This window comes from Cricetulus griseus, chromosome 2 (genome assembly GCF_003668045.3).
Source record: "Cricetulus griseus strain 17A/GY chromosome 2, alternate assembly CriGri-PICRH-1.0, whole genome shotgun sequence".
Taxonomy (NCBI): domain Eukaryota; kingdom Metazoa; phylum Chordata; class Mammalia; order Rodentia; family Cricetidae; genus Cricetulus; species Cricetulus griseus.
Window position 1 is genome coordinate 196,267,158 of NC_048595.1, and position 25,937 is coordinate 196,293,094.

The following is a 25,937-nucleotide window of genomic DNA, read 5'->3' on the forward strand; positions in this document are numbered from 1 at the left end:
CCTTTGCTAAATTGCTACTCCAATCTGCACCATGCCTAGTCTGATTTCCCTCATTAGGAAGAAGTTCAAATATTTACACTGACAGCCCCCCCTCACATAACTTTAGGAACAGGAAATCTGTCAAAATGGGCCAGCTGTGACCTCAAAGATTTATTAAATTCTATCAGGCAATGTAGCAATTATGACAGTAATACTTAGGAAGATAATTGGACCAGGCCACACAGGTGTGAGTAATTGTTCTCCATTGGTGAGGAACTCTTGCTCTGTAGGAACAAGGGCTCACAGAGAGCTGTTTAGTGAATTGCAAGACTTGCCAAATGACTGTCATCATGGCTAATGAAAACCAGGTAAATTTCTCCTAATTACCCATATTTCTAAGTGGTGAGATTTCCATTGATAGGGAGACACGGTTTCAAGGACTAATGCTTGGAGCGTCTTTTCCAGTTTTATAAAATAATCACAAGGAAGAGAGAATTGATGTAATACTAAGGCCACGAGAACACTGTATGAAGTTAAATTTAAAGTGATGTTTCGATTTCTTAAAAATTGCACAGTACTCATGCCCCGTGCAGCCCACACTGCCACTGTTGGGCTCTGTGTTCATGGGAGATAGGTAAACTGAGTTAGCAGGTAATAGTGGTCCTGCATCACTTGCACTCATCATCAACAGGTCATTCCATGCACATGCAACATTTTAGGTTAGGAACTTAACTTTCCCATTAACAGTGGGATGAAGTTGACTCAGGCTATTCCCTATTCCTTTAGTGGAATGGAAACTCTTTTCTTGGTACTTCTTGAATTTATTAAGAATTAAAATGACTTCTCACAATGCATCTTAGAGGGTGACCCACAACTGCCACTTTACTAAACCAACATAATCCCTTACTGTATTCTAAATATGTATCTTTATACCCACAGATAAGTGCAGTTCTCACCTCTCATTGAGGAAACTTCTCTTTGCAACAGAAAAGACCATTACAGAAAACCACGTCCTATAAAAGGCAGAGTGGTAGAGCCCAATGGATACAACTACAGCACAACTCATGCACCTAATGCTCAGGGATCCTCATGCAAGAGGGGTGGAAAGATGGTAAAAGTCAGAGGAACAGGGAGTTTGCTGTGAATGTCAGAATCTATACTCATAAATTCTTACCAAGTCTCCCTAAACAAGTCTTGAATAAGGATGACACAAGTAGACATGCAATGCAAATGGGAAGGTGGTAGGGAGATGCTCACTAGGCTTTAACCCTAGACAAAGAACTAGGGGCAAATAAAGAATGCTGAGAATGGAATAGTTTTCGCCAGGGAAGACCACACTAATTGGTTATCCAGTACCAAGTGGTCATCCCTGAAAACAAATATATACAAGTAACATTGTACAGAATGAGCAGGTTGCATTTATGTATATAGGAATATATATAGGTATAAATATATAATAATATATTCCTGTATATTATGTAAATAAACAATATATAGTATATATCACATACAATATACAAACATATAATATATTATATATAGAAATATACATTATATGCACATATAGGAATTATCTACATATAGGTTGAATTTAAGCATATAGGAATATATATGGGGTAGATATACAATAATATGTATCGTTATGTATGATATATATTTATATTTTATATAATGCAAATTTAATAAAATATATGTTTATATATAACACATTTAAAGTAATTTTATGAATAATATGTAAATATATCATACACAACACATATATTTACATATCATATATAAGAATGTATCATATGGCATGTAATAACATAGTATATTCACGTATTATATAGGAAGATATTTTATTATGTATTCATACCTATATATAGGAATTATATATATAATGTGTGTATATGTGTGTATGTGTAACTATCATGAATGAAAATTGATGCCATGAATTAGAAAGAGAGCAAGGAAACCGGTATATGGAGGGTTTGCATGGAGAAAATTGAAGGAGAATGATGTAATTATTATCTAAAAAAAGAAACTAAAAATAAGAATAAACCAAACAAATTAAAACGGCTTCTAAAAAAAAAAACTGAGCTCTTGGTAATTGCAGTGAAATCAACAAAATTAACATAAATATGTTCACATCATACTCCACACTATACAAAGTGCTATGCATATTTTTTATATTTGATCTCTGAGGTCATCTCATAGGTGAATGTTATTAACTTCATTTTATAAAAAACAAAACAAGGCTTGGTGAAGACTAACTTAAGGTCAAATATCTTGGAAGAGGTGGAACTAAATCCAAATCCAGGTTTACATAACTGAACATCCTATCTTGTTTCTTTCCCCAGGTACAAAATGCCTCTCAGAGAGGGGGCCATGAAAGACATCATGTTTTAGCCAAATTTTACTCTGAACTGTCTTTGTAGATGTTCAGTAGTGGATTTAGTAAAAAGTCAAAGCTATTAACAGTAACAATGCTAGCACAGGTTAGTGCTAACTGTATGTATTTTCATATGTCAGTGTTTCAATTTCAAGTCTACTCCCAAGTGAGCAACATTCAGCATGTGATTTCAATTCTCCCAGATACAGTCACCACATCTCATAACAAGACATTGTGAGAACTGGTTGCGTCACCCTTGTGATGATGCTAAGATGATGAATAGCAAGTATGTCAGCTGCTGTCTTCAGATGTGCACTAAGTGTCAGGCATTTTACAGGTTCTCTCTGAGCTCTGTAATGGTTCTGTGAACTGTGTATTTTAATTTCCAACTTATGAATGGGAAGAAGACAGAAGATTTTATAGGACTTTCTCAAGTTCGAAAAGTTTTTTCCAAGCTGTGACAAATTTGGCCCAGAACTAATACTCACACCCTTTGCTAAGCCAACTAACTTCTGTGCAACAATTTTTGAGGAGGGAAATGGAAGCTTTCAAAGGATCATGGAAAATGACTTCACCTAAAGTGAATTCTTAATCTGTTTCCTCAAACCATTGCCATGCCTTCCCATAAATATCAAGTCCATGTTTGTATGACTGCTGAGAAAACTAGGGCGTCCTTGTCAATATCATGCTCCCAAAGTGCTCCATTCTATACCCATTAGGAAAGAATGAGAGTCAGTCAAGACTGGGATGCCCAGATAGGGTTAACATATCACAAGTAAGTGGGAGACTGTGCACATTAGTGCATCTGTAAAGGGAACCTGCTTCCTTCGTGTACAACAAGTCAATTACTTCTTGGAATGCTGGTCAGACTGGGACAAAACGAGTGAGCAAACCAATGAGGTCACTGCCTCTAACTTACCTCTCTCCCCATGTAATTAGCAGTGTAAGATAAAGGGGACACTGTTGAATGTTCTTTCCACATGCTCTATCACAGCTCCTCTGGACCTGCTAGAGAGATATCTGGTCTAGGCAATCACCACTGGACTCTCTGTTAGTAGGTTCCAGTCATGTTATGTATTACATACTCTCTCTAGGTATTTACTTTGGTTTCTTAGAAACCTCCACTTCTATGCTAGTGCAGCTAGCTGTGATGGACCCAACAGTGTTACACTCATGGTAGGATTTAGTGTTTATAAGATATATAGGTCCAGAAGTTTTAAATTCCACAGTTTAGCAAGGCAGTTTTGAGGGAAAGTATTTCTTTTTGTAATAATACGCATATATGTAATCTTCATCCTCAAAAATGTTAGTAAAAACAAAATGACAACAAGAAAAAAATCACCAAATAACCAAATGAACAAGTTGTTTGGAAAAAGTAAAAGAAGAAAATTTAAATTGTGACATAGAGAATTGTGACTGTCTTTAGCTGATCAGCAGATGATCATCCAGGCTATTGACTAGAGAGCTCGAGTGTCCTCAAGATGTGTTTGTACATCTTGTCTCTTTTATAACTAATGAGCCAACAAGGAAAGTGTCCCCTTATATGACAGCCCATGAAACTGAGTTCCAGAGGATTATATGTTCCACCAAGGATGGCGTAACAAGGGAAGCTGTTCACCCTCCCAGATGTTTTGTTTTATAATTCAGCATAGGCATGAAGGCCCAGAAGTATTTATTGAGCTGATAGAACTTGTGATGAAGGTGAAAACTCTCCCCTCCACAGACATTAGAAGAAATCACCACAGGAAGAATTTCCCCACTCACATTGCCCTTCAGCTTAGGAACTGTGTGGGTCAGAGAGCTCAAATGCTAGCCCTACTCTGTCACATACCAGCAAATAAAGGAGGTCACTCAATCACTTAGCACATCTGGGATTATGTTTCCTTTTATGGAAAGTGGGGTTAATGATGCTGATCATTCTCCCGAAGGGACCACAGAGAACAAGTAACTGGAAGCTATGAGTGGTAAGAGAGTGGCTGCAACATCCTGAATGCTGACAAGCTGTAGCAAGCCAGTACACACTCTCCATCCAGAGAATTAGGGTCCCCTCTGCCTTCCCAGTGGTACTTAAAGGCATCAGGTGAGTGCTTCCTTCTGAAACCAAATCACCAGCAAAAACAAGGGACAATGACAGCAAAAGCATTGTAGTCCTGTATTTCCACAGCAGCCCCTGCATGAGACAGGGGTGTAATTCATCTTCCTGTTCTGGGTTCCATTCTGGAACTGGATTTCCCACCTGCAAAGGACCCCTGTGATAGTTTGTGGTCCAAAATGGTTTCTTTCCTGAGAGTCGAGTTTGATTGTGTTGATTGCAGTCAAAGATGGCAAATACATAAATGTTTTAATGCATACTTATTTCAAGATGCCATAAATTTTATATGCATGTTGAGTTCTTCAGAGACAATGAAAGCATTGTTTGGGCAATTTACAGCATCAGGTTGATATATATATATATATATATATATATATATATATATGCATAGTGTGTGTGTGTGTGTGTGTGTGTGTGTGTGTGTGTGTGTGTGTATGCATATGTGTACACTGACAGGTCAGATACATCTTGAGAAAGGGGGGTTCAGGAACAATGCAATGCAAACAGAATATGCTAGAATGGAGGAAATGGGGTCCTTACATTTTCAGTTCTAATTAATTAGAGCAAGATGGTGATGGCAACTGAGCATCTTAGGTCCATGGTGCTTAGGAGGAGCCAGGGAAGGATGCTAAGGAGCCAATTCTAAAATTCTCTGGATTGCTTCTGTGAGAATTCTTGGATTTATTTGCTGTTTGGTGTGAAAAATCTCTAGTTGGGCTGCCAGCTAATTTCCAGAAGTCACAGGCAGTTCTGGTTTGCTGTGAGTGGGAGGTTTGCAGGAGAGTAGCAGAGCAACCGTAAGGAGAGACTCTCTGAAGTTGTTCTGAATTTACCTCTAATGGGCTGTTATCATCCTGAAGGGACTAGGAATAGAGAAATATAAAATTGTAAGCTCAAACACATTTTGAAAAAAAAAAGTGTGTGTGTGTGTGTGTGTGTGTGTGTGTGTGTGTGTGTGTGTGTGTGTGTGTGTGTATAGTTGGCAGCCACTGTTAACCTTTAACAACCACTTTCTGCCTTAAGAGCAGATATCCTGGCAGCCGCTGTGTACAGGGGTACATTTTTAACAATTGTTTCCACCCTCCCAGCTTCCCAGCTAGGCAGGTATGGCAGACAATGTTTAGCTTCTAATTCTATGGGACCCTCTTCATTGTATTTCCTTAATTTTTAACTGTCGTCCTATGTGACTCTAGTCTTTGCCTTACATTCTTTCAGGGACTGCTAAAAGTGCCTGTGTCAGCCGCAGGCTTTCGCAAACATCCTAAGTTATCATCGTAACATCCTATAACCAAAAGTTGTAAAAGTTAAATTGTGATGTGACTTTAAACCTGACCTTAAGGTTGTAAAAGCTTGTTGACCCACACTTGGTGCTTGATTTTACTCTAAAAAGAGGCCCCAAACCAGCCCCCATTGGCCACAGTGTCAGAAGTCCGATCTCCGACTGTGGTCCCTGTTAACAGGTAAGCTTCTTGTGCCTTACGGGAATTTTTTTTTTTTTTTATAAAGTTTGCTTCTTGTTTTATAGACTTCAGTGGCAATTCCAGCATTATTTGCGTGTTCCCACATCCCAGACCCAAAATAGAGATATTTTGTAGCTTCCTACATATAGCCACTGAAAAACTAGCCTGAGTCTTAGAGGAGGAGCTTGCCGGTTCGTTTGACTTCTTTTCAAACTCAGCTTTAATAAGTAGTTAGTTCTTAGGTTTTGTTTTTCTTATTGTTTTCATTTATTACTAAGGTAGGCAAGTCTTAGCTGGCAGCTTTGATTACTATATTAAGCAACATTTTTCCTCTATGATATAATCCTCATCATTGTCCTAAAAGAGCTATGCACTATCTCCAGGGTTAGGAGGAAGTGAGAATACTACTCAAACAGTCACAGGGGGTGTGAGAAGTCAGACCTGCTCGTTGAAGACAAAGAAATGCCCCCCAAGAACAAATTTGGAAGCCACTGGTTTGACTTGAAGGTGGCAGTGACTTAATTAGAAGACACTGATGATAATGAACTACAGGAGTATTGAGAGGAGTCCCTTAACACTCTAAAACCCACTGGCTTCACAAATCTTCCAGTTCCATGTGTGTTTCTGTTTTCTAAGGAAAAAGAGCAATTATTCACCTTTGATTGCCACTGCTGTTGTGTTTAATGATTTAGAGTTGCACCTTTGCATGACCTAGTTTTTACAGTTGAGTGGTAGATTTACTAGAGTGATGCATCTCTGCTCAGTTCTTTCAAGGCTCCATAAACAAGGGCAGTTATGTAACACTCACATCTCAGTTCCTCATTTGGAAAATGGGAATAATAATAGCACCCAACTCGTCATTGTTTTATTATAGAAGCCATTCCAGTGCCTGTGACAGGTTTAATGGGAAACAGAGAACATATTCAATTAGTGGGAACTGGCACTGCTAAGTCATGCAGACAGACAGACACTAGTGGGTGAGTTCTGTATTGATAGTTTATTGTTCATTTTAGAAGAGGTTTGGCAAACAATGGTCCTGGATGCAAATGTAAACTGCTCCATGTTTTTGTAAATAAAGTTTTATTGGACCATAACTATGCTCATTTGTGGAGTCATTGTCCACCACTTCTTTCTGCATAAAAATAGCTAATTAGTTAAAAGCAGAGATCCTATGGCCTATAAGCCTAAACGTTCACTCTTTGGACCTTTCCTTGGAAATTCTAACCCCTGATATTCATCAAGGAAAAAAAAGTCACTGTCCATACTTTGTATAATTTACATTTCATAACAGGTTGACTACATCATAATTTGGTTAATCTTTCTTGTATTGATAATGGCTAGACATTTAGGAGATCTCTATTTTCTCATACACAAATAATCATGCAATGGATGATATAACCTACAGATGACTACATTTCTAGGATAGTGACATGTGACATGTGAAGTATTTAAGGGCAATTATTGGGGACACATCAGATGATGTGCTTACAGATTTGCAGATGGGACACTGTGAAATTTCTCAACACCAAGGCTGTCAGAAGCGAGTACAGAATTAAGCTGTCAGATCTAATTCCCTGCAACAAGGTTTATCATTAATTAGCTTCTTTGATCTAGCCAGAGGTTGAAGTCTCCAAAGAAAAGAACCACAAGAGTGAAGCTCAAGGAATTGACTACTTGTCAGATGAAATTAATTATCAAGATTCCTAGCCATCATGGACAATCTTATGCTCGTCACTGTTTCCACCTTTCGAGTCTGTGTTGCTGAATTTAGACTGGAGAGTAGATTGTGTGGATAAAGTTATCAGGCTTAATGTAATTCACCATCTCAACAGTAACATCTGTTATCCTTATAAAGCCTTATACACGCTGGACAACACTATGTGTTTATGTAAGGTGGTCTTATTCCTAAAACTCGATACCGCTATGAAACATGGCTCAGTACAAAGGTTTGTGCATAAAAATGTTTAGTTTTTTCTTTCACTAGATCATGTCACCTGTAAAGATGCAGCTGATGAATCCTCATTTCTGTACAAGCTGATGCTGCACTAGTTAATAGGTTATATGTATTTTTACTGTGCCCCAATAGTATGCTAAAAACAGAGAACAAGGTGTCATGTCCAATCGGGGGTCTAAACCTCAAAATCCTACAAGGGTCTGGCAAGAAATATTGACAGAAAATTTGGGTTCAGTCTGCAGAGAGGGGCTGCTTCTTAGCTATGGCTCATGGCTGCTACATCATCCCAATGGAAGTCACAGTTGCCTGTGAAACTGCCCGAGTGTTTAGACTAAAGCCACACACACACAAAGCACAGAAGCACATATAACAGACCATTTGGATATTTTTGATGTTTTTTTTACCCATTGTGTAAACAATAAGAATGTGTAAATAAAGTTAGAACTAGAAGGATTGATATCAGAATGGCTTAGAAATGGAGGATCTATAACCAAGATGAATAATTGCTCAAGCTTCACCATCAGACATCCCTCCCCCAGGATGACTGAATTTTCAGAAGGTGAAATGTGAAATGTATGCAAAGTACTTTTGTACCTTGATACAGCATAGCTCTTGAATACATACTAGTGAGTATAACGTAAACTGTAAAATAGAGCTGAATTCATGAAAAATAGCATGAGATTCATTATTTACCCAGAATCATTTTATTCTCCTTTTGGAATTAACATGTGTTTAGACTGAGAATTTCTTGCAGCATTTCTGTTTCCTAGACAGTCACAATGAAATCCTGCAGAATTGTCATCCTATCTCTGGGTTTATGAAGGATTCAAGTGATTCTGTTGCTGTAGAATAATCCTTTTGTAGATTATGAAAATGTGTTGCTTTCATTGTTAATACAGAGCTGGTTGGCTGAGATTAGGCAGGATTTTCCAGGCAGAAAGGATGCTTGGAAGAAGGGGGCAGAGTCTGGGGTGTGGTGAGCCAGAAGCAACATGGGAAGTTCATAGATGAAGGAAATGGGCCTCAGGGCAGCACATAGATTAATAAACTGGGTTCATTTAAGTTGTAAGAGTTGACTGAAGTCATGCCTAAACTATTGGTTGAGCATTTTTAATTAATATTAAGTCTCTGAGTGGTTATTTGGGAAGCGACTGGTGGTCCCGATGAAAAACTGCCTACACTGTTGTTTTAGGAGCCAGAAAACTCGGAATTCCACAGAACAGAGGGAGGCTGTTGATGACAATGGGTTACAGTGCTTTATTTTAAGTAAAATCACTTTATTGTAAGTAATTAACAAGTAAAAAACTTCACACAGTTGTTTAAGGAATGACTCATACACTTGCCCAGTCTCAAACTCTGGGTATCTCAGTGAAGTCCTGTATCATTAAGATGATTTTTCTGAATTAATGGAGTTTTGCTTAGAGTTTACAATTTCACTATAAATTGTTCTCCTCTCAACTTCTCCTCATCATTCTTCATTTCTCTGTCTCCCTCCCTTCCTCCTCTTTCAGTTCTTTCTACTTTAATAACCAGGAAGTTAAATTCACTTATCCACCTTAGAAAGGAAACATTGGGAAATAGTTGAACCTAGAAAAAAGTAGCTTCATCACCTTTTTAATGTGTTATCTGTCAAGATTCTGTCATTCTTCATCACTGAATATTACTCTTTTGCTTTAACAGTGGTTCTTGTTGATTGCTGAGTTATGTGTTGGCATGAGACCCACAGCAATGAGGGGCTGCACCAGAAAGGACTGTGAAAGATGCTTTAGTGTGGAGAGAGTCTTGGGTTCTATAAACTGCTGTGGAACTGCTTCAAGACACTGTTGGAAGGCACAAGATAATTGATTATGAAACTTACTGGTGACTTCAGAGAAATGGAGACAAGAAAATGTTGTAATGATACCAACAGCACATATTTCTTTAGTTTTAATTTAGAAAAATGTCTCATTTTAATAGATAAGTGAGTCCAGAAAGTTTACAATGGTGGGCTTGTAAGTTCCTTTTTTCAAACTGGGTGTGACTGGCTGCATGGGAGTGAATTGGACTTGAGGTCTGGACACTTTAGATATCAGTACTGAAATATTTGAAGTCTTAGACTCCAGTTTTTTTAAACCTACTTAAGGAGAAAAATTATTATTTCCTGAGAAACCACTGATTTTGCTCCTAAAATATTTATTTTAGGCTCCCAAGGAACTCTGCAGTCTTAGATAATTGTTTTATCCAGAGGGATAGTATTTAAATGACATAAAAATTAAACTATATATTCTGTTTAGAGAAATGGCTTTCCATTGCCATAGAAATGCATTTTTCACATATAAATATAAACACATGTGACATAGCATATTTAGTCATTTGAATTTAGTATAGCATGCTCAAGGTATAGCAAGTGCGAAGGACGATCCATAGTCCATAAGGCTAAGATTTCTGTATTCAGATAAACACCAGCCAAAGGCAAGCCAGAGCATGCTCAGAGGCAGCAAGCTAGGAAGGCCAGAGAGAAGGGGCTCTCCATGTGTCCATGGTCCCTTAAGAGTCGTCCCCCCTCCGCCCCCCCAGCACGTCATCCTCGACCTCCCATAACCACGCCCTCATGGGTGTGGCCAGACACATCTGTAGCAGCTACTAGGAGGCGGGGCTACAGTGTCTCCCTACAATTTAGCAATTAGTATATTATTTAAGTTCATATTAATTTGATCAATATTTCCATGTTGTAAACACAGACATAATTGATCTTTTAAACTGTGTCACAAAGCCACTTACTTTTCATTTTGTTATATTCATTAGAGTGCAAAACACTATTATAATTTCTCTCAAGATATTGGTCTTACTAGATTGGTACACTTATACGTATATTCATACTTTGTCACTGTGGTAATGTGAAACTCTCATGAAGAGCATTTTCTATAGTTGTTACATATCTGTTTCTCTCATTCATTTTATGAATCATTGCCCACTGCTAAGTTTTTGACTTCTATGAATTTCTCTCCACCTCCTGGTTCCTTTAATGACCTGCTTATTTGGCACAGCAGCAGAAAAAACTCTTTGAGATAGGGTCTCATCACTCAGATCTGAAAACTCTCAGCTAGGAGCAAATTTCCAACGGATAATTACAGGTGTCATTAAAACTGAATCTGTGATGGTCAGGGTGTCAGAAACCTTATTATGGATGCTCTTACTGCTGCAGGGGGGTTTATGTTTCGTCTGGCAAGTGTTTGAACTCTGCACAGCTGCCTAAATTCTCTCCTATGCCTGGTTCTTTTCCCACTCTAGTTCTGCTTGAGAATCAGTTTTGAAGCTTTGAAGGGATACAGTAAACTCAGAGTAAACTCAGCCATTGACATAAAACTTTCCTCAGCCAGTATTCGTAAGTAACTAGTGCTGTCTAACAGAGTGGACACATTCTATGAACATCAGACATAACATTAACTTGGATGGTTCTCCCATCAAGCTTATGAATTAGCTACCTTTATGATGGCTCTTTTTACCAATGAAGATCTTGAAACTCAGAAAGATTATATAGCTTGCTCAGGGTCAAATAATATTTTTCAGTACTCTGTTTCTGAGTTCAAAGTTTTAACTGTCATTTTTTTTCACCTTGATCTTTTTCCTGTGTGTATTTCATTTTTTTTGTTAAATTCATCTTTGTTTTGAGACATAGTCTATAAAATACTTTGTAGCCTATGGTGCCCAAAAACCTCCAGCAATCCTCTGTCTCAGCCTCTTGAAACACTGGAAATACAGGAATGAACCAACCATCAGTATGCATTGTAATGTCTTCGGTGTGCCATATCTGTGATGATAATATCACAAAGAATAATTCATTGCCCAGTTCCTTACCCAAACTAATTTGATCTGAGTACCTTATTTTATTTTCAATTTAATGTTGTCAAGTATGCATGTATGCAGTGCCCACAGGGCCAAAAGACATCCCTTGGGGCTGGAGTTAGAGACAGTTGTGAGCCACCATGCTGGTGCTGGGAATTGAACCCAAGTCCTCTGACCAAGCAGTCAGTATTCTTATTCTTTGAACCATCTCTCCAGCTTCATGAATACCTTATTTTAATCACCTGATCTTCAGATTTAATGTTTTTTGTTTTTTTTTTGTTTTTTTTTTCCTTTGGTTTTTTGAGACAGGGTTTCTCTGTGTAGCTTTGGAGCCTATCCTGGCTCTTGCTCTGGAGACCAGGCTGGCCTCGAACTCACAGAGGTCCGCCTGCCTCTGCCTCCCAAGTACAGGGATTAAAGGCGTGCACCACCAACGCCCAGCCTCAGATATACTGGACAATGACAAATAAAATAGTGTCTCCAGTGTGCACTTCCTGACTTGGAACCTGGTGGTTGGGGTCTGAGCTTATGTAGTGGAGGCAGCTTCTCAGGTGATCCTGAATTTGGTGCTGTGCTGTTTGCCATCTTGTATCAAAAGACAAATAAACACACTATTGCCTACATTGCCAAATGGACCAAGACAAGGATTCCAGGAAGCTAGAAAAAGTACCCCCAGATTGTCAATTGACTCCACTGACAGGACTCTAAAATAATCAAATGTTAAAAAGTCTCTAAAAAATTATAGTTATAAGGAGTGTGTGTTTTTTTCTGAGATAAATAGTTTTGCTTCTGGGTGTTGAGAAATGTTTAAACAATAGCTTTACATTTGAGAAGACCCTCATTAAGCTTTATTTTAGTGGTGTGTCACAAACCAAGGAAGGTGGATAGTTGTCCTTTTTCTAACTATATCTCCACAATGCAAAGTACCATAGGCAGTAGATCTGCACAATGGCTCATCTTCCATTCCTGATTGTTTGCAAGTGTCTTTGCTTAGGTCAGCTGAAGCCTCTCTAACAGTCAGCAGATACACTGGGAAAGGTGAAGACTATATAGTGGATAAGTTTGCTGGCTAAAATAGTCCAAGTTGACATTTGTGTTCTAAAGCTTGGACGACACTGCTCTAGCCTCTTTGGGCTTTCAAAGTTTCCAGTGACAAGTCAGTTGGTATTCTGACAGGTTTTCCTTTATACATGACTGGTGATTGTATACTCTCTTTTTGTTCTGTATAACAAATGTTTTAATAATGACATGATGTGGGAATTTTCTGTTCTGGTCATGTCTAGTTGGTGTTCTGTTTGCTTCTAGCATCCCTAGTTTGAGGAAGTTTTCATCTAGGATCTGTTGAAGATTTGACCTATGCCACTGACCTGGACTTCTCTGTTTTCTGTATCAGTTATTAATAAGTTTGGTCTTTTTATTTCATTTTACATAAAATGTCTGCATGTTCCTTTTCTTTTGATTTTTTTTCCTATGATTTTTGAATGGTCAAACTCCTGTACTTTATCTTTGAGTTCTGATATTATTTCTCCTATTTGATCAACTCTGAGCTTTCTAATTGGGTTATTGTGTTTTTCAATTCTATCTTCACTTCAATTGGGTTTTCTTATGTATTTCTATCTCTTCACTGAATAACATTTTGAGATTCTAGATTTTGGTTTGTCATTTTATTAATTCTTACATTTGCATTTTTTGGGCTTGGCTAGGAAATTTATCCATGCACATTTTAAGTTCATTAAGATATTTGTTCTGCATGATGGTGATGGCACATGCCTTTTATCCCAGCACTTGGGAGGCAGAGGTCTCTGTGAGTTTGAGGCCAGCCTGGTCTACAGACTCCAAATGTACATAGAGAAACCCTGTCTGGAAAAAAAAAAAGATGTTTGTTTTGTCTTCTTTAAACTCTTGGATTCTTTGATTATGCTTATGTTTTTTCTTTTAAGTTTTTATCTTGGGATCTATATAGGTAATTCTCATTGGAACATCTCTATAGGACTGGTGGCACTGGGCAGAGGAGGTGGTGAGGTTGTGGCATAGTGGTCAACATTTTGTGTTTGTGCACTGGGCATATAGACTTTGCTTGTTTGTTACATTAGCCTGCATCTGCTGAGTGGAATTTACCCCCTATGCTTTGTTGATTTCAGATCAGGTATGAGGGATTAATAGGTCAACTCTTTGGCAATTTAGTGATTTGGGTTCGAGGGGTGGGGTAATTTCAATTCAGTTACAACCAAGAAAGTTTGTAAATATGACTTCTGCCTGAATCTTCCTAGGCTGGTATACAAGTTGCCCTGCCTGAGCTCTGCTTGGGAGTATAAAGATGGTGTAGTTAGGCAGGAATCTGTAGTACTCCTCCAAGCAAATCTGATACACAAGCTGTATGCCAGAGGCTGCTACAGGTAGGTAAGGCTCTAGGAAACACTCTAAGCTTAGCGTGTACAAAGATTAGGCCTGAGAGTTTGGGATCAGACTTGAATGTTCAAAATATGAGGGTATGGATGATATCTAAGTTTTAAACTATAACAGGTATTGATACTTCTTTTTTATAGGTGAGAAGAGCAAAGCCTGGAGATTAATTATGTTTTCAAAAGATACATAGTCAACAACCAACATAGAAATGCTTTGAGGCAATTAATTCTAAACACATATACTATTTCTTATAACCTATACACCCCTCTCTTGCTAGTAATGGGATAAAGGAAAGGGTAACCTGAGATCAGATGGTAGTAGTACAAACTGATTTTTCATACTCTAGAGCAATCCTTTTCTAATCGCCCGACTTGTAACATTCTCTCACTTGTATCCACACATCCCCCACTCTCATCGTCTCTCTTTTATCAGATTCCATCACAAAAATACCTAGGAAACCACTCACGATGTGGTAAAAAATGACTGAATAGTTTGTTTTCCAGGTTGAAGAGTTATTTATTTGTTAAAATAGATCATTCCATAACTAAGCATAACACATTTCTAGTTGTGGGGTAGTAAGACATTACTGGATGAGAAGCTTTTCCAGCAAGCACATCACCAAGTTGTTACCGCTTCAGTCTTGGAAGGTGGTATATCATGATAGGAAGCAAGGTTTTGGATTTGGTACAGGAATTCAGTCTTTGTTATATTTCTACCATTTATATACCTTTAATGTTCTCACATTTAAAATGAATTTAAAATGCCTCCTTTATAAGTGTTGTGAACACTCAAGAGGTATGTCACAGGGTAGGTGTGCACATAGTGTGCTTAGTAGAGTCTCAGAACACAGAAGATAGGGAATAAGCTGGGTCAGGTTGGAACTAGGGCCAGGATAGGGTATGACCGGTGATGAAAACTCAGGCAAGTGAAGCCAGTCAAGTGTGATGGTTGATCTTGACTGCTGATTTCAGGGACTCAGTAAAGAGACATGCCTCAGGGTGGGTAAACAGGGAATTTCTAGGAGGGGTTGAGTGAGGGGAGGCCATCCCCTAGAGTAGGTATCACCATCTGGGGTCAGAAGAGAAAATAGTTCTGCTTGCTTGCCTGCCTTCACTTTTTGCTGCAGGAACATCTAATTCTGATGCTACTGCTGTTGCTGCCACCATCCTTCATCAACTCCAATGTCTTTGGCTTTCCAATATAGACTTGAGGCAAGATAAAAAGACAGGGCAAATGATGGGGATACAGGGAGAGAAAAGAGCTCCTCCCTTGAGTGTAGGTGAAGAGTTTCATTAGCTAAGGATTGAGGATGCTAGCTAGCATAATTCATAATTGTTGTAAAGATTGCCCACATACAGTAGTCCTTTCACATAGAAATGCCTTCAAATAAAAATGCTAAAATAGCAATAAGCTAGAATTTTAAGATAAGCCTGTATGAAGCAGAGTTCAAGTTTATTAAAAAGGCATTGGGGTGATGTATTTAAAAACAGGGATTCATAGAAAGGCACTCTGGAGAAGAGTGAGACATACCCAAGTGTGGGTGAGAGTGTATCAAAGGAGAGCTGACTCACTGCGTTTATAACAGCTTTATATACCATTTTTGTGGATTTTGAACCTCTGATTTTCAAAGTGTTTTTCAGAAATTTCTATGAGACTTCTTCAGGATATTTTCTGACAGACTAAAGATCAGTTACTCTCCAGGAATCCTCTAGATCTTCAGCATTAATGACCACTAAAGCATCCAGGTTTGTGTACTGGCTACTATCAAGTTCTCAGTCTGTCCAGCACACAGGCTGTCACTGTCTGGCTGTCCTGCCTCTCAGTTGGACATAAGCAGTCCTAGTAAATACTCTACCAAGTGTGAAAAATCATTAAGTTCATTTTCCAACACAAACCAGATTTTGAACCATAGCTTTATATACTGATTGGGCAGAAGATAATTTATTTGTACTATATCTACTAAAAGTACATATTCTAATGTTGTCATTATAATAACCAAGGGATATCTGCTATGGTAATGTGGTATGGATGGTGGCAATATGACCATATCAGGATATGAAGGACAAAACCTCATTGAAACTGCTATCTAGCCAGTTCTCACAGGAAATAATGGGGAAATATATATAATGATCTTCAAAAATACTAACAACATGAATTGTGATAACTCTTGGTCATTTCTGAGTATGTTAGTACAATTGATCAACTGTTTTCTATGAATTCCACTTAGAAAACAGAGGAAATAGAAAAAAGGGCAAGATGGTGTATTGAGTTTTTGGGAACATGTTAGGATAGTTTTTGTTAATCATTGTGCCTTTCAGACATTTAAATCTGGAAACATGAATAGGGGGAAAGTTTACAATAGTGAAGAAAGTAAATGTATCAAAGCAATGTGTATCTGACTTAAATTGCTAATTAAATAGTCTTATTTGTTGAGAATTGCAATTTATTCATAGATTAGTGGTAACTTTATGTGGGAGAGCGAATTTTATTGGGAAAAGAAACATATTTCTCTCTGCTCCTTCTTGTGGAACATTACACAGGAGCTTCTATCATGGGTCAGCTAAAGAAATTTCACCAGTTGAAACTAAAGAGACATTTCTAGCATTTGTCTGAGTGTTTCAGCTGTGGTGTGTCATCTAGGGAAAACGGATGAGCGGTATGTAGGCTGCCCATTATATATGTTCCCGATTGTTGAGTCTTTGGGGATTTAGGACAGAGTTCCCTGGGGACATTTGAATGTTCCAAACTGGTTTAGTTATTCCTTTTAATCAACTCAGTGGCCTTCCTTCCTGTCTCCCTCATGATTTACTCTGCTTCACTTGAGAAAGATGAGGATGACTCACATAGGCCCATGCTGCTCTGCATTCAGCCCTAGGGGGCTGATGACATTTGCTTTTTCATTCTCCCTAAGGAAACAAAACCCATGATAATTTTCTTGCATGCCCAGTTGACCCACCCTTCTTTGGTACTCCAACTAACTTCTCAATTTGATTCTAAGCTGACCTCCTTACATACTAAGTTATTTTTTAAAATAGGGCAATTTTTAATTTTAATTGTTTTTCTTTTTGATAATGTTTGCTATAGATAATTTCAAATGCTGAAATGTATTGAATTAATAAAATTATGGGTGCCTGTGAAATAAAGTTTCTAGAAAAAAAAAAGCCTAACCTTTGTATAACATAGGATTGTATAAGGATGATCAATTAGAACTCTGATTGTGGGGAGTTGGGATGGTGCAGTTCTGGAGCAAAATTATCATGGCCTGTCTTTAGCCTCATAATAGACATCTATTGCCAGCCTCTATGTTTGATCTAGTATCCTGGTTGACTACTAGGTAAACCATTTAGAAGTGCGAAGACACTACCACCTTCTGTCAACACAAAGAGTAAGAATGCCATTAGGCAATATCTGAAAGCCTACAGCGAAGATTCCCCTTCATTCTGTACCCTGACTGCTCAGTGTTCCCAGCAACATATTTTAAAAGTACTTTGATCTATGACTTTCTTTTTCTCTATTCTTATAAAAATATCATGAAACTGTTACCATGTCTGATATTGGTTTTGAGCAAACCTAAATCTGTGTTCCCTAGCTCTGATCACTCATATTTAGTTCCAAAGCAAATTGTCTTATGTTTCCCATGAGAGAAAAACTGTTTCTGTATCAACAACTTGCAATCTGTGTATGTTTCTTATAGTATTTTGTCTATGTATTAGAGGTACTCAACTTCAGCACACTTGGCATTGTGGACAGAATAGTCCTTTTGCTTTTAGAGACTGACCTTTGAATTCTGGAATGTTTATAAGAATCCCTGATTTTTACTGACCAGATGGAGAAATTTCCAATCTCAACTATGTAGTCATAACAAGAAAAAGTGGTTTTGGATATTGCCAATGATGGAATGTGCCATCACTTGCTGAGAACAGGCACTGAGCATTCTAACAAAGTCCTGTGTTGATGGCTTTAATCTCCAGTCTACTAACTTCTGATTAAAGACTCCAGTGGTTGAGCATCTAATGAAAGGTGGCATTTAAAGCTGAGACAAAACAAAACAACAATGAAAACACCAAAACTCCAAGCACAAACACCACATTGCTCAGGCGCATCATTAAGAACCTATATTTATGCAAATGTTGTCTTTATTCTGAGGTAAAACCCATGTGCAAAGGACATTCCAACTCATTGTTTCATTTTTCTCATCTGCAAAATTAGAATTATAGTCCCTGTTTTGTAGGATTTCCAATATGCTATTCAACATATTTTTTGTTTTTGTGTGAAACTATTATGCTCTATGTAATTGTGTGGGGGCTGGGAGGAGATGGGCACAGTTGGAAAAAGAAGCACTAAAATTAAGTGTCATTTCCCACTGAACTAAACTCTTTGAAAGAAATTAACAAGCATTTTGGGTTGGAGGGTGATAGATCTGTCAGGAAAGGTCTCTTTGGGGGATGGTGGAGACCCAAGAACCAAAGAATGAGAAGGCACCAAAAATTATAGGAGAAGGGCTCCTAACATGCTGAAACATCTGGAGAAGGAGGCAGAATGCTAAGTCATATGGGGTACATGTCAGGATCTGGACCATCCCCTTTAGTCTTCAAGTAGGGACTCTGTGTACTGTTAATTTTACTCTTGGGAGCTGTCCAACATTCTATCATTGCTTTAAAATATAAACTGACGTTAAAAAATAATGAAGGAAAGATTATGCAGGCAGTTGTCAAGGGAATACTGGAACTTAGTCCTGAAATTCTGTTGTATCAAACCCCACAGATCCTCAATCTGTCTCCTCAAGGTCTTAATGTACACCCCTGGTGGAAAGAGAGGGAAGTAATCAAAGAGTGAGCAAGTGTGTTGAGCACTACTGTGAGCTCAACACAGAATGAAACACCTGGGGGATAGTGAGGAGACTTGAGACACTGCCTCCACCCCAAAGTTGTCTAGTTTAAAATGCAAAGGCGAACACATATGAAAGCATCAAGCCATTTAAAGCAACATCTAAGGACATTTAATCATTAGATGCTTCCAAGAGAAGGGCTTAGTTGTTCATCAAACAGGGTAGGTGAGGAACAAGGAGGCAGGGAAATGTTCCTGGGAGAAGAGGAATTGGTGCAAAGACTTGGCAAGACAGCTGACAGAGGGCAGAAGAACTGAGGTCGTAGATGTATGAGAGCCTATACCTTGTGGATGGCACATTGGTATGATGCTAAGCCATGATAAGAATGTATCCAAAGGACTGTCTGAAAGAAGTTCTAATACTTGGATATGAGAAATAATGGATGATACATTGGAGGTTAAGACACAGAAAATCTGTGTAGTGGAACCCCAATGAAGATTTTTGAAATGGAAGTGATGTGGGAAAAATCATGTAAGGTGTTAGTAGGATTTGGGAAGAATGGTCGTTCTTAGCTCTCACCACAGCAGAGATCATCTGTACAATGTGGCCAAAACACATCTGCATGTCTGTGCTTGGTCCACTTTGTGAGTTACATTACATGATAGATATGAATGTACTTTGTTGATTTTAAGTTATTTTCCATGGGAACTGTCTCACCATTGCTGCATCACTGTGCCTTGTAATCAAATCTTTTTACAGAATTTAGGACAAGTGGCTTAGTTAGTCTTATCTTGCTACTGATAAAATCTCATTGCAGTGCCTCAGAGAATGCTCTGTCCAGAGCTTGTCCAGAGGTCCTGTGTATCTAATGAGACAACCGAAAAACAAAGCACTGAACAAAATCATGGAGGAGGTTTCTGTTTTGTTTTTTTCCCCTGAGACAGGGTTTCTCTGTATTGTTTTGGAGCCTGTCCTGGAACTCGCTCTGTAGACCAGGCTGGCCTTGAACTCACGGAGATCTGCCTGCCTCTGCTTTCCCAGTACCGGGAGTAAAGACATGCACCAACACCCGACTCATGGAGGAGGTTTGATTAGCTTTAATTTTTAAACCTTGATCTGACTAGAGATTTTACAATCATGTTCGAAGTCTTCTGTGTCTTTCAGGATTCCTTGCAGGACACCATGTAGCCTCAATTACTAATTGCTGTTCTAGACAAGTCCCCAGTAGCCTGCCTGGCAGATAGATTTTGCATCTCCTTGTGCTCAAAAGCACTGGCTTAATGCTTTTCCATCATAGCCTTCAGCTGAAGTTTTTGGTGACCAAGATGTCATAAAAATGACATTTATTGGGGGAGTTTTAGTGTTTCCTTTCACTGCTAGCAGGGCTCTAGTCTCTTGAATTCAGCTGTGCTAGTTCAAACCTTCAACTTTTCAGTATTTTCTGCAAGCTCTGTGCTGTGTTTTTAGAGGAGGTGCTGTGCATTTTTTCTGTAGGTTTCTATACGATGAAGATCCACAAAACCTTGTGTTTTGATTGATGACTGTATTTAAGAAGCTATTTAAGTATTATTAGGTTCCTGTGTCCTTTTTTTTCTCTCTCTCAGGATCAGGCTTTTAAACTGCTCTTTCTCAGCAGCTTCATTCTGACAAGGAACATTCTGTTTGCATTTCATTTTTATTTTTAGGCATTTGCAAAGGAGCCTGCCCTGAAACTGCAATCTGCTCTATACAGAGGGGGGCAGAAGACTGTTGGAAATGATCTGTTTATCTCATCATTATTCACCCAGTGGGTGAGGCATGGTGGGCCATGCTTTAGGCACTCAGTATACAGGACTGCATTATAACGCATTGTTACACCCAAAGAGTTCATACATCAGTAAGGGTGTCCTGAGTTATAATGATAATTGTGGTGAATAGGAAGTATTTGGAGCCATTCTGAGTATGGACCAAGCTATCCAATAGACTTAGGAAAGAGGGTAACACATCTAGTTTGTGTTTCTGAAATATAACACCATGTTGGGTTTCTATTTGAGTAGCATGAGGGGGATGGTGTTGCCCTGGAGTAGAACCAGCTCTGAAGATGGAATACTGTCTATGCATGACAGTGATTTGGAGGTAACATTGGCAGGACTCAGCAGTTGATAGGATGTGATAGATGAAGGGAAAGGAAATAGTAAAAGGGATTTCCTAGTTCCTTGGCATTGCACTGGAAGAGAGGAAAGAAAATTATATGTGAGTAAGGATGAGAGTTGATTTGCAGGCCAACAGGAAGAAGCCACAACCCATCAGAAACTGGCAATAATTACCACAATTCCTAATCACCAATGACTATGGGTATTGCTTCCTCAAGAGGAAAGGAGACATCAGAAAAGAAGAGATAATTACTCTGAACTCTAGTATACTAGCCCTGTGGCAAAATTATTTTCTGATACTCCTTTTAGTTGGTTGCTCTTTAAACTTTTCTTACCTTTCTGAGAAAGGGTGCTTTAGCCAGTGTCCAATCACACTTACTAAAATGTTTATGTTAGCATCATCTGATAGTTCATTTCTCCATCTTAGGATGTGTTGTATTCTTTGTAGCATCCCCAGAAAACATTGTCTTTAACTTGAGAGAATCCACTTTTCACCAGGCATTTAGTAGGGGCTGGAAATTCCTCTCTCCTCTCTGTGTAGCTACATTGTTTGGCCCAAGTACTCAGACATTAAGACAACCTGAGAATTTTAGCTGAAGGGTATTTGGAAACTGACAGGAGGATTGAGAGTAAAGGCCACACAGAGGCAACAGAGACCAGAGATTCATCTCCAGAACACTTCTTGATGACATCATTTGAGATTCTGGTTGTTTTATTCTGCCTGACGTCAGCTTTATCAGTTATACGATTGAATGTAGTCTTTTTGTTTAATTGAGTTCAAGTTGCTTTTCTATCACTTGTAACTAAGAAATCTTTCAAATTCAGGGTTCTAAGACAGACATTAACAGCCAGAATTAGTGACTGGTGGTGATGAATATTTATTGAGCTCTTACTGGGTTTTGGATGTCATGAAAATCAGCATATTGTATCTAAGTTTAATTATCCCAACAACCTTAGGACACAAGTATTGTGGTCTTCCCCCAGAACATATGATTATGACTCAGAAGGTCACCTAAGGTCATACAGTTAGGGGCCAAAGAGAGGCAGCCTGGCTTCAGAACCTATGCTTAAGACCTTACAAGAATAAAAAGAAAATTCTATTGAAAAAGAGTCCATGGATTAGAAAGAGAGAAAGGAGGGGTATATGGGAATGTTAGTATCAGGGAAAGGAAGAGGGAAATAATGCAATTATAGTTTTAAGAATAAAGGAAAATAACACATTTAAGCTTCTTTAATAAAAAAGAGATACATGTTACAGAAGCATCTTAAGAATCATAAGCACTCTATTTTTCCCAATGTTTTCCCTACAATAGAAAGGGGAAATCAGCAGGCAAAGCCACACTAGTATATCCTAGTGTGGATATACTAGTCCTGTTCACCGATGTTTAGGGCCCCACCTAACACTGACAGATGTGACTTTTTAAAAGATCATTTGATCCATATAGCTCTGAGAACTCAATAATGACAGACAGCTTCCTCTGGCTTAGAACCTCCAACTACCTTTAGGACATCTCTAAGTAATTCTTTCATATAATCACAAACTTTACAAGTCAAGAAAATGGGTGCTCAATTCCAAATGCCATTTCAGCCTGTTTCTCTTGCTGTTTTCCTCATTTATGTCAATGGAAGCATCAGGTACTTGGCTTGTCAATGTATTTATATGTGGAAGCTTCCCCTTTCCCCTTTATCATTTATCAGTGAGATGCTAGCTATGTATTCAAACTCTTTCTGGAACACACTCACCATCCACACTGGGCATCATATATTTTTTTAGGAATATGAGGCTAATATGTGTAGTAGGACATTTATTCTTGAAGTTTCTACTGCCTCTATCTGAATCTTTCTACAGCTACTGACTTCTGAGTCACCAGCTTCTCCATCAGCTTTTAGTACCTCTTTCAGGATCACCCAGGCACCATTCTCCATCCCTGGACATTTTCTGTCACATCATCTCTCATATCTCAAAGTGGAGCTTCTCAATGATACTGTTACTTGTTATTATATTCTCAATCACAATGTAAGATTCTTGCCTTAGCTCCTTTCATACAATCTTATATTAGCACAATCAAAGAAATGCTAGACGCTTCAGAGTTGCTCCATAATATAAAATATGTAGATAAATGAGTACTGAGACACAGAATTGATAGAGGGACAACTAGGTAACCATTTCTTGAGTTGTCTAGCTGTACCTCACTGTATGTCTTTGAGTATTATTTTCCTAGTGTGTCAAAAAGAGGGGTAATAATTGTCACTTTGACCACCCCAACTGACAGAATTGCAAACCTTCAATTGTGGAGAGCAGTGGCAATGTAAACATCCAGGGAAAAATCACTAATTTGTGACCCATGACTCAAGAAGCAGATAACTGGAGATCTGGAGCAATGACAGTAATGACAGTGTGGGGGCTCAACAGAGCCTACCTGTAACATTTACATGGCAATTATTCACACAGAATCAAACATCTAAATTTTTTTGCAGAGATATACCCTTCCATGTGGAATTCTCTCCAGGAACTGGAAAAGTATTCCAGTATTCAGTGTCCGTGCTAATGTCTACCTTTTAATTTAAAGGTTGATGATTTAGGATATGTTTCACCCAGTCTAAGTTTTATTGCTGACAGAAAATAAATTATTGGTACAGAATAATTACATGTAAATGCTGCTGTGCTATTAGTCTCAATGAGTCTATTTTCTAGCCAATTTTTGCATCTAAAATGTCAAATTTATTACACAGAGGGCATGAGAATACACACAACATCTTCTTCTGAATAGGATATGTAAGGCACCAATCAGGACAAGGTCAGCAAAAGCCAGAGATGGGGAAATGTTGCTTGAGTTAATGAGATGTTCTAAATTAATTTCATAGATTATTGTAAGGAAACTAAAACATTTCATAATGGAACAATCACCTAAACATAATCTCCTTAGTTCAAAGACCACTTGCTTTTGAGAGAACTGTTTTTATCCGTATGCTCATAGCCTTTCAGGGCCGATGAGACAAGACACAGAGTGAAAAAGGAAGATACAGGTTTAGGCTTTGTCTCTACTGTTGTCTTATCCTGTGAGCCCAGGAAAGCCACTTTCTCTCTGTGACTTTCAGGGTTATTTTTGTGAAGATAAGGCTGTGTTACACTGATAACATCCCTGCAAGGGCTTGAAGGTGGGAATTGATATTTATGCACCTTTCAAAGCTGAAGATGCTATGCCTATGTAGAGCTTTATTCTATGTAGTCAGCTTTTGCTGATCTTGACCTTCCTAATGCCATTTCTGCTGATTTTATTAATGGCAACAGATCCTAAGCATCAATTTTGAACTGTTCTCTCCTTTATTTCAGTTCCTACAGCCTGGTTTATCTTTTCTAAAGTCCACATGACTGGGGCCAGCAAGATGGCTCAGCGAGTAAAAGCACTTGCTGCTAATCCTGTGGGCTTGTGTTCAATTCCTGAGCATCACATAGGGGAGACCCAACTCCTGAGATGGCTCAGTAGGTAATGGTGTTTGCTGCTGAGTCTGAGGAATGGACTAACATCCTTGACATTCACATGATAGAAGGAGAAAACTGACTCCCAAGAGTTGTTTTCCAACCATTATACATGTACTGATCAAGTGCAAGCATACACACACACACACACACACACACACACACACACACACACACACACACACAAATAATGAAAAATAACCAATTGCCCTATCAAGTTGTTAAGACTGGGAACCACAACAATGACAAGTCTGGTCTGGCAAGATATCCCAGTGGTGCAATAGTAACACATGTCTTGGAGATAAGAAATCTGGATTTAAGGCCTGCTCGACATGAGAGAACTCATGCTTGGGTCTATAAATCTATCCAACTACCCTTGGCTGAGGAGGTCATAGACACTAGAGGGCAATCAACTACTACCATTTTCCTATACCTATATAATGTTGAATTGTAATCTAAATACACCTTCTTATTCCCACAAATAAGTAAGTCTATCTCCCACTACTTGAATTTTTGTTAATTTGACACAAGCTTGAGCTATCTGAGAATAGGGACCTCAGTTAAGAAAATTCCTCTATCAGATTAATTGTAGGCAAGTTTGTAGTCTTAATTCAGATTGATTTGAAGAGGCCCAGTCAATTGTGAATGGTGCAATCCCTGGATAGGTGGTCCTGTGATGTATAAGACAGCAGGTTGAACGAGACATGGAGAGAAGTCAGTAACAGTTTTTCTCCATGGCCTCTGCTTCAGTTCCTGCCTTCTGGTTCCTGCTATGACTTTAATCAGCCACGAATGTTAGCTGGAAGTATAAGATGGAGTAAATCCCATTCCTCTCCAGATTTCTTTTGGTCATGGTCTTTATCACAGCAACAGAAACTCTAACTAGGTCACCTCTCATCAAAGAAAATTTGTTCATTATATAGAGACAACAATAGAGAACCACAAGTGGTGAAAATTCAGAGAATGAGTGATCTTGGGAGTGCATAGCTCTGATCGACACATCTATACTAAACCCTCTATGTGTAAGGGTCATGGAATGTCACAATGAGGAGGCAGAATGATTGTAAGAGCCAGAGGGTAAGAACACTTGCTGTGAGATAGTGTGTTCTATATTTAGCAAGGAAACTGCCCCATGACATCTCAACATTATGATTGCTTAATAAGACCTCTGCAATGTCCATATCAGTTGACATGCTAACATGGGTGTTAAGAATTTTACAAGGCTCCATCAATGGATAAAAGAGCTTCAGGTAGTGACTGCTAAGGAAGGGGGAATCAGTTATTTCATGGGACCACTCACCTGATAGGTACCCAATCCCATGTGGTCAACTCTAGACACATGTACATGTGACCAACACTAAATGGACTCAGTGGGTGGTTGTGTGTGTGTGTGTGTGTGTGTGTGTGTG